The sequence below is a fragment of the Nuphar pumila genome, chromosome 6 (assembly GCF_984573655.1).
Source record: "Nuphar pumila chromosome 6, dmNupPumi1.hap1.1, whole genome shotgun sequence".
NCBI lineage: Eukaryota > Viridiplantae > Streptophyta > Magnoliopsida > Nymphaeales > Nymphaeaceae > Nuphar > Nuphar pumila.
The window spans coordinates 45,614,534-45,623,832 of record NC_143254.1 but is presented as its reverse complement, the minus strand read 5'-3'; positions in this window follow the sequence as shown (position 1 = coordinate 45,623,832).

Below are 9,299 nucleotides of genomic sequence, written 5' to 3'. Positions count from 1 at the left end.
CCCACAAATATTTCAAAAACGGAGGCGAGTTATTTCAAATATTTTCAAAATTAAGGTCAAGTGAGACCCGCAAAAGAATTCCTCTTCTCTTCTCTTATTTTCTTTTCTCTTCTCTCTTTTCTTTCCGTCTTCTATTTTCTCCCTTCAAAAAGGAGGAAAATAAGAGGTTGGAAAGGAAAAGTGAAGGAAGAGAGAGAACATTATGAGAGGAAAATTTTTGCGATGATCACACGGTGGTAGCTTCTTGCCTGATCTGATCTGAACCACTCGGGAATATCGATGCTCTCTACATAATGAGATGGATGATTAGAATTCGATGATGATGACTCATAATAGAAATGAATATAGGAAAAATATTTGATGAAAATTTGGTAGACAATTGGAAGGATATCCCATTACTAGGGATTGAGTCGCCGCTGGAATCACGACAATTGTGTTGTCATTCTTTGCAAGGAGAACGAACAACTGAAAATATACCTTGTTACCTAGGCAAGGTCGTCAAACCATGATATAATGAAAATTGAAGAATTTCTTTATTGAAGGAAAAATATGATTGCATCAATAGTAGACTTGAGAAAGAGGGGGCGGATAGACAGTCTGCCACCACTCTTGATGATCAGCACAGACACGAGGATCGGGGAAAAGAGTGAGAGTTACGAAAGAATCTCAACCATATCTGGCAGAATGGTATGCTTCAGACCATTGCGCTGATGCAAGGTCAAACTCTGACATAACCCCTGATAGTAGTCGAGCTTCTACGCGCCTCTGTCTCTGAGAAAATAGCCTGACGCATCGTTTTGGATGGTAGAAGGTACAGGAAAATGAGCCAAGTAGCTTGAACTGCTTGTCGTATGCATATGTATATCTAGGAGGTGACTCCTGACGATCAAAATAGTCTCATACGACCTCTTCTTCCTGCAGATGATCAATCAGGAAGCAGTACCGAGCCACTGGAAGGAGCTTTTTGTCGTTATATCTGAACAAACTAGCTCTGGTTGGTACATGCTGGAGGAACCAGGATTGAAGTGCATAGGTACACCTCTCGACTAAGATGGACTCTCCAAGCGTGAAGCGAGTCAACCCACTGTATAGAAAAGTAAGTGCGGCCATGGCTATTGAGAGACGGTTGGTCTGTCGGCTTTCCCATCTTCTCAAAAGTTGAACTATTCTGACATCCACATAATTATGTCTGTCTGGGAATAAAGTGAGTCCTACAGTGCACAGAACCATCGCATGTTGAATTATCTCTCGAGTTGTTCTGGATAACGAGCTAACTTTTGTGAATTCCCCATATTATTGGTAGATCTCGATCAGGCTCACATATTCATTTCTATTTTCATCAATCAGTAGCCAAGCCTTACGCCCTGTCATGCGAGCTAAATCATCTTTGGGATCCAGACCCTTGACATTGATCAAAAATTGCTACTCCAATGGATCCAGGCTGACCGGTTGACTCGGGAAATCCCATGATCTCTGAAAACTCGTTCATCAACAGGGTCATCTCACCCCATGGGAACCAGAATGTGCAAGTGCACGGATTCCACCGCTCTGCCAGTGCATGGATCAGATTTTCGTTGATTGTCAACTTTCCCACTGCGGATGTCAGTTCCAACCCGCAATCTCTCAAGTGGTCTGAAAACATATGAGAGAAGTTCTTGAACCAAGTATAGTACCATCGGGGAAAGAAGGGTCCGGTGCTGAGAGCTCGATGCTCGGAAAGACCTTGTCGCACCTCGTAGGAGATGTGACCCTCAAGAAAGACAGAGTCGAGCTGACTGGATGTCATTGGACTGAAAGATGGGAAGATTGGAATTAGACTTAAGAAAAATACAAGAATTTTGAAAATTGCAGGCAAAATAAAATGAAATGCTGGAAATTTGAAGTCCAGAGGAACGGAAGAATGAAAAATCACCTGTAGTTTTGAAGAAAAAGTGAATAATTTGGAAAAATCATCCAGGATTTTTTGAGAAAAAGGAGATATTTCACAAAAGATGAAAAATGAGGTATTTTAGAAAATTGTCCAGTATTTTAGAAAAATATGGGAAAATAAAAAGAGAAATGATTACAACACATTTAATCACATTCTGCATAAACAATTCCGCACATACAGCACTCCCTAAGAAGTTGACTCTAAATGTATCAATTTTGAAAGAACTGTAGGACCCTAATCCTGACTCTAGGCTCGGATCAGTTGTGTCCAATCATGCTATACCGATATACTCGAGCCGAGGCTCGATGTACATGGCATAAAATTTCATCTTTGGTTCTAGGCTTGTGTTTTCCCAAGATCCTTAAGCACCTGCCGATATACGTTGGACTATGGCCCTTGGTACGTGATAGGGGGAGTTAGCCTAAATAAGTGACCCAGTTGTGAGGCTTTGTCCCGAACTATGGTTTTAGAAGAGAGTCCAGCAACGTGAAGACTGGGTAGATATAGGTGGGGTGGTTTTTGAAAAATGAGCACATGCAAGCAAACAGAGGGCTCTAAAACCTAAAGAGATAGAGATTTTTTAAAATTTTGAAGAAGCAAACATTGTTTTCATACAAATCCTAGATTGAGGAGTGTTGTATTTTGGACCTAAGTCTAAGTGAGCATGCATAATTCTCCTCAATTGGTCCTACCAAACCATACCTAGTCTATAGGCAATCCATATCAGCTGGGTTCAAGTCTAGGCTCCTAGGTTCACATGATATAAGAAAGTAAAAGCTGACATTCCATAGAACACGATTTTGGCAATTTGAACTAAGTCAAGCACATAATTGATCAGGTGCAGACAGGTCTCATTACGATCGTCAAACCTGTTATCATCGCAAAAAAAAATTCCTCCCTCTGCGAGTCAAACTCGACCAAAGTTTTGAAAATGGTTTTTGAAAATTACTCGCCTCCATTTCAAAAATTTGGCAAAAATTTTGTGGAATAGGATCCGCTTGTCGGTACAAGGTTTAACCATTCCTAGCGCCTTTACCAGGGGTAATTGAACCACGAATCAATTGTGCGCTTTAACTTGACTCAAATATCTAAATCGTGTTCTATTTTTCTAGAATGCACAGAGAATCAGGCATGTGCTATGAAATTTTTAAAAGATATAAGTTTGAGAAGTATGATGTTTGCTTGGGAAATTAAAATGTACTTGGAAAATGACTGGAAAAGTGCTTGAAAATGGAATTCCTAGGAAAATTATTGAATTTCTTTGGAAATCAGAAATTGTATTGAAAAATGGATTCTCAAGAAAATGGGAACATTGGGAAAATCAATTTTTGGGATTGGAATTGTTTTTTCTAAGAAAATCGATTTCGGGATAGGATTTAAGAATTCTAGGAAAATCAATTTCAGAATTAATTCAAAGTTTTGAGAAAATCGATTTTGGAATTTTAAAATGAAATTAAGAATGTGGAAATCTTAGGAAATCATGATTTGAACTTGAAAAATATTTGGAATCTCATTTGAAAATTCAGAGTTTTGAGAAAATCAAAATCCCGAGAAAGACTTAGAAATTTTTAGGAAAATCGATTTCTCTGAAATGGAATTGGGAAAAGAGTTTGAAAATAATGCAAATTGAATGAATGAATATGAATTTGAAAATTATTTCATTGAGGAATTGGGAAAATCCTTTTAAAATTTTGAGAAATGCAGTGTATTTTTTAAGTTAGCCTAAGAGTGTAGGCTGAATGTGGCTAATACGAAGATCATAAATCTGGATTTAATTCGTATCCTAACTATGCCATAAATACAAATCCCACCAAGTTTGTGAACTCTCTAAGAGCTTGTGCATTTTCCATTCATGTCAACCATAGTAGATTTTGGAAAATGTGCATATGCATCATATATCAGATATTGAAATTTACAGAATTAAAGTTATATTCAATGGAGTCTTATTCTATGCAGGAAAGTAACTCTTATTCCAGATATTACATTGCTTTTTACATTGAATTGAACAAAAGAAAAGAAATAAAATAACCAAATCTTCTTCTTGAATGTTCCTACAAAACTAGAAAACATGTTAGCACATAAATGTAGGTTTATCTGGATTTATCAAAAAATATTGGAAATTATCGGATATTATTCAGATGTAAACCCGTATTCATATCCCCTTTGATACAAACATAAGAAATAAGTAAGAAAATTCAAAAATAAACTTAGAAATTCAAAATTAGAGTAAAAATAATCAAAATACCTCTGATGGCCTTGAAATTAGGGTTTTCTCAGAGAATTTTTTATAAAATTTAGAAATTTGAAAATAAAATGAAATAAAATTAAACATAATACGATGTAATATGACGATATGCATGAAAATTTGGAGAATTAAATATTGGAATTTCGAAATTGAGGTCAAAATGACAAAAATACCACTGATAACAAGACTATGGCCTTGAAACCAGAATTTTCTGAAATAAATTTTATAAAAAGTTCAAATGTGAAATGAAAATGATATTGAAATTAACCCTAATATGATATGATATGCTTATTCACATGATAAAAACCCTAAAATGGCAAAAATATCACAAATTATCAAACTTAACTTGATTTTCGCTTGATTTTCGCTTGATTTTCGCCTCTAGATTTAAAAGTAAACTAACACATAAGGCAAATGGACTTGAAATTGCGCCAAATTTGCCACGGACACCTAGACTAACTCTGAAAACAGAATAGAACTTAAAATATATTTTTTTGATATTTTTTAATATGGAAATTAACTAAAAAGCTTAAAAATCAAGATTTTACAAGGAAGACTGACAGGTTTCGGGAACAATTACGGGAAAAAAAGCAAATAATAGAGAAATTCACTAAAATTTTGGGAGAATGTCCCTAACAAAACTGTAAAAAAATCCTTTTTTTACAGTTTTGAGATTAGATGAACGGTTTGGAAAAGAGCAGAGGATTATCAAAGACATAGATCTCTATAATTCTCAGACAGTGGAATTTGACAGACATGGAATTTAAATCTGAGAAAAATACCTAAGATGCTCCTAAAATTCTCAAATTTTGAGGAATGACAAAGAGAATAGTGAGAAATAACTTCTTTGTTGAAAGTTTTGACATTTAACCTACAGATTGAAGCATCACAGTGGATTAGGGTCGGTCTAGACCCTGACAATGAAAAATCAAGATTTTCACAGATTTCAATAAAATCTGATTTTTTGCAGGAACCAAACCTCATTGGAAAAATCTGGGAAAATACTGAAAAACAGTAGATTCTAATCGGGATCCACTATATTTTTTGAGGAGGATTTGTATCAAACATCTAGGAGATCTCGGATATTCTTGTCTGCTAAAACAAAACCTGGAATTTCCAGAAGGGTAAAATCCCAGTTTTGGATCCGATTTATTAGAAAAAAGTCCAAAATCCAAATGGATCTAGGTTTTTTATAGGACATCACAGGCAAACATAGAAACTCACAACCATTTTTTGGGGATTTATTGGCAAGAAATTAAGCATGAGATAATGAATTCACTGTACGCATGAAATAAACAACTATGATTTACTAAGCAAACACTAATGAAACTAATGAAAATGAATTAAATAGTCGTAAAACGATGAAATTAAAACTAACTATGATGCTTAAACATGAAATCTATATGAATAAAACAATAATAATAACAAAAAATGATCAAGGAGGGTATGATCCATATTTGATATTAATGTTGGCTATGGGTAAGAGGGATCCGATCCATGGATCGGATGGATCCCTTCACGCATGTAGCCAAACCTAACCCTATAACTTTACAAGACTATCAATGGAACATTTAATCAAGTAAAAGCAAACATGGGAAAGGCTTTACCTTGGGAAGGAAGGCCTTGCTTGAGTCCTGTTGTCGTGGTTGGAAGTTGAAAAGGTTGAAGGTAAAGTTGCAACTAGAGGAGGTGTGGCGTCGATGGTTGGAGGGGAAGGTCACCACTGGATGATGCTGCAATAGATGAAAGAAGTGGAGGTTACGTGGCTGGAGTTGATGGAATGCTGGAGAGTCTGGACCTTAATGGGGTAGCTGCTTCGACATTGGAGGAGAGGAGCTGTTATGCTGCTGAAGCCAATATCCAGGAAGGACTGCTAGGGGAGGGGTTTGCAAGGAAGAAGTGGCTGGATCCAAAGAGGGGTCAAGAGAGAGGGGAGAGAGAGAGTGAATTGGCTAGAGAGGGTTGTCAAGGGGTAAGAGTCTAACGTGTGTTCCTTGTGTTGTTAGATCTTGGGGAAAATAGAAAGGAAGTGTGGTCTTATGGTGTGGGCTGGAACCAAGAAAGAAAGGAAGGAAGGGCGGAAAGAAAGAAGGAAAGAAATGGAAGAAAGAAGGAAATAAAGGGAGGAAGGGAAAAAGGAAATAAAGATGGAAATGAGGGAAGGAAGAAAGAGAGAAGATAAGAGGAGGGGGGATTGGTCAACCAAGGGGGAGAAGGAAGGAAGGAAGAAAAAGAAGAAAGAAAGAAAAAGAAAGAAGAAAAGAAGGAAAAGAAGAAAGAAGAAAAGAAAGAAAAGAAAGAAGGAGAAGGAAAGAAAAGGAAAGAAGGAGAGAGGGTGTTGGTCGACCCCCTTGTGGGTCCCACAGGGTAAAAAAGGATAAAATAAAATAAAAAGATAAAAACAAAAATATAAAATAAAAAAAATGATTACAAGGAAAAAGATTTTTTTTTATTTTAACATGAAAGGGTAGATATGAATGAAGGAGCCATCTCAGAGTGGGCTCACTTTCCAAATTTGAAATTCATTTTGAGAATCATAGGGGTAGAATAGTCTTTTTTTAAAAAATTTGGACAAAACAAGCAATTTTCGGCAGTTTTTGAAACGAGCTCAGAATTTGAAGTTTCATACCCCGTTGCAAAGCAAATCAGTTTAGAATTTAAAAAATTGAGTTTGAAATAAATCCATATTGTTTTTCTCGAGAAAATATTTCCAAATTTAGAACCCTAGAGATAAAAATGTCAATTTTAGAAACTCAGGGTTTGAAATTGATTTCTGAAAACTTTTAAAACTCAATCTGGATTGGAGTTTGTAAAACGGGAGTTCTGGACTTCGAAAAGGAAATGAAATGTTATGAAATGCTGAGAAATGATATGAAATGTCATGCGAAATGCAGACCCTAGATGAAGAATTTTGAATATTGGACTTTGATTGACACTTGTACCAGTTCAAAAAGTGTTAAAATTGATAAAATTTCCAAAATGATTCAAGAAATGATTTTCGGGCTCTACCGAACCAGAGTGACACTGAAAATTGGGGTTTGAACTGATTTAAACTAAAATGAACTGGATTGAGCTGGGTTTCAAAACTTAAATGAACTGACAAGACATTGACTCAATTGAACTCATCGACTAAATTATCAAGAAAAGATGCCATTTTTAGATAAATGGTGAGAAATGGTCAATGGAGTAAAGTGAATTTCGAACACGAGCTGGGTTTGAGCTGGAACAAAGATTAGTAATATTGAGATGAACTAAAATTGAAGCTCGAACACTAGCTCAATTGAATGGACTCAGCTCAATTTCAGTTGAAAGAGCTGAAATGGGCTAAAATGGGCAACTGGACACTTGAAAATGGTTTTAAACTGAAACTGGAGCACTTGAACTTCTGGTGAGCTCAAGCTAGACTCTGGGTTATAGGATTGACTAGGAATGACTGACTCGAAGACAATTAGCTTGGATTTGAGTGAGAAATGAGCTCATTTTTTAAGAAATGATCCTATTTTGGCAGGAATAGTCAGAAATAAAAATGGTCTATTCATCATGAGCTCAAGTGAGCTTAAAATGACTGTCAATATAATTGTTCTGAACTGACCAATGAGCTTGGTTGACTCCGACTGACCAGGGGTCTGGGATGACTTAGGGGGAAAATGATAATTTTCCTAATGAAAGTGGGTAAAATGGTAGTTTTCTGACACAGACTCGGGGTTGGACTCCTACACTGACCTACCAGGGTTGGCACTACACAAGGGGTGTGTTTAAAAATAGATGAGAAAAATTTGGGGTGTTTACACCTGCACAACACATAAATTAGTTGCATCATTAGCTGTCACAACCGCCTCCCCAAGTATATATTATTACAAATTATCACATTCTTTACACAATCACCAACATTACAAGTCATCACAATATTTGGCTTCATAAGTAAACATCATAGTATGATTTAGCAAAATTAATACAAATCAAGGTAACTTCATAATTACACATCACTACTGCATCAAACGTATAAATCGGTGTTGCTTCAAACGAACAAATCATTGTTTCAAACATGCAAATCGTTGTAGAAATTGAACCCTTCATAAGTACATATCGTTGTAAATCATAAATTGCTACTGCATTAAATGTATAAATTGTTGCTACTTTAAATGTAAAAATCATGAATCATAAATCATAAATTTCTACTGCTTCAAATGTATAAATCATTGTTGCATCGAACAAATTGCTAATGCATTAAATATATAAATCATTGTTAAATTCAAACTTACAAATCACTGTAGAAATTTAGCCTTCATAAGTGCATATCGTTGTTATGTTTGGCCTTCATGAGAACAAATTGTGCTAACTATTTTTTGACGCCCAGAAGGTGGATAGGTGTGATCATCGCAAAAAAAAATCCTCTCTTGTAGGTTTCTCTCTCTTCCTTCTTTTTACCTTTTCTGACCTCTATTCTCCTCCTTTTTGAAGGGAGAAGAATAAAAGAAAGAAAAGAGAAAGAGAATCGAAAAGAAAGAAAGAAAGAGAGAGGAGGAACTATTTTGCGGGGTCTCACTTGACCTTAATTTGAAAGATATTTAGAAATTTAACTCGCCTCCGTTTTGAAAATATTTGCGGAAAAATGGAGAGACGGGATTCGCTCGTCGGTACGAGGTTCGACTGTTCCTGGCGCCTTTACCAGGGGTAATCAAACCAAGGATCGAATCTATGCCTTTTGCTTTGCCTAAATATTATCTAAGAATTTATCTTAAGTCTAAATGCACAAAGAATCATACTTGTGCAATGCAAGGATGTATGCTCTTTTGAAAGATGTTTTGAAAATTTCCAAGTTATTTTGAGATGAACTTGATAAGGGAGTAAAGAAATGATTGAATCTAACTTAGAACTTGAGATAGATCAAAAAAGTTCTAAGTTTTTGAAGTAAATCAGGGTTGGAAAATGAATCTTGATTTTGGATAAAGAATCATTTAAGGCTTTGAAATGAAAGGAAATGAAATTTCAAAGTCAGAAATGGACTTTGAATTTTAATCATGGATTTAGGAGAAGGAGATGAAATTTGAAAGTGATATTGAATTTGAATTTTAGAATGGATCTCAGAAAATGAAAAGGAATTTAAAATAGAAATGGATTTAG